A 1,397-nucleotide genomic window follows, 5' to 3' on the forward strand; every position below is an offset into this window, starting at 1 on the left:
ATATTTCCAAAGCATTTCTAAAGTATTTCTGAAGAATTTCAGAAATATTTCCGACGCATTTCAAAAATATTTCCGACGCATTTCAGAAATATTTCCGAAGCATTTAAGAGATATTTCTGAAGCATTTCAGAAATATTTCAGAAACATTTATGATATCTCAGCTTCGCGGACATTTCATGTATCTGAAACATGTCTGAAATATGCCTGAAATATTTTTTTGAAAGGTTTCATATTTCATTGACAGCTTTTTGAGAGCTTTCTGAAATATTTCGATGCTGTGTGGGTCTTTACTGGACATTATTTTTAAAACGTCATTTAAAATACCTGGTGAAATATTAAATTTGGCAATCCAATTTTGCAAAGTGGATTCACACGGTAATGGAATGTTCTTGACATTTCTCAAATATCTATAAGCTTTAGGACTTTATGCTCTTAGACCTAATGCTGATACAATATCTTCAGGCGACCAGTGTATGCGGCTATTTGTTGATGACTTTAACATCGCAATTTGACCTGGTGTAAATACCTTCTTTAAAACCTCAACAGGTATTACGTCGGCTTGCTTTTGTATATCCGTTGTCATTTTGGTTACTTCTGCTTGCAAGTATGTTACTTCTGCTTGCAACTCTGTTACTTCTATATTAAATTGTTCATTTTCTTGTTTCAGTATTTCTTTCTCTTTCAATAGTTTCCGATTTTCTTCCTTTGATTTTTGTAGCTGCATCAATAATGTTTCCATCTTTTTATTTTATAAAATAAAATATTTTTATATAAAATGTATATGTATATAAAAATAAATAATAGATAATAGTGGAAAGTTTATAAGGAGTATGTTTTGGAGAAACACTACATACATTTCTACATTTGTTGTGTCATTTTCCAATATCATATGTTGCACAGTTTCTTCCGTAATGCTGTTTACTTCTTCTATATTGTTAGTTTTGTCTATATGTTGTGCAATTTCTCTATGCGGCAAATATTGTTTTTTTGGTACACATTTAACAAGATCTGTATACGTTGGTATTCCAGTCCTTATTCTTAAACAATATGAAGAGATGTTTTATTTGCACATATGCACGCAAAATTCGCAACATGCTATCCTTGACTTCATATTTTACAAATAAAAAATATACTTACGGTATTTTACTTTTGTTCTTTTCTGACAATATCTTATTTCTTTTTTCTAGATTTAGCATTTTTGTTGGAATGGAATTCTTTTTTAATCGTTTTATTTCTTTGACTGGTACATTCTTCAATCTAGGTTTTGTCCACTCCATTATGAAGCAATCATCTTCGAAATGATTACTACATATCATTGCTACAATTATGTTATAATATATATATTTTAATATATATTTAATATGTATAGTTTATTATATATAATAATATGTAATATG

The 1,397-nt window shown here is 28.8% G+C and overlaps 1 pseudogene; it reads right to left on the reverse strand.

Moving 5' to 3' along the window:
• Positions 1 to 276: 276 nt before the first annotated feature.
• LOC105558323 lies at positions 277 to 1,324 on the reverse strand (annotated as a pseudogene).
• Between the last annotated feature and the right edge of the window lie 73 nt (positions 1,325 to 1,397).

Source organism: Vollenhovia emeryi, unplaced genomic scaffold (genome assembly GCF_000949405.1).
Source record: "Vollenhovia emeryi isolate VEMERY1.0 unplaced genomic scaffold, V.emery_V1.0 DF947376.1, whole genome shotgun sequence".
In the NCBI taxonomy this organism is placed as follows: Eukaryota; Metazoa; Arthropoda; class Insecta; order Hymenoptera; family Formicidae; genus Vollenhovia; species Vollenhovia emeryi.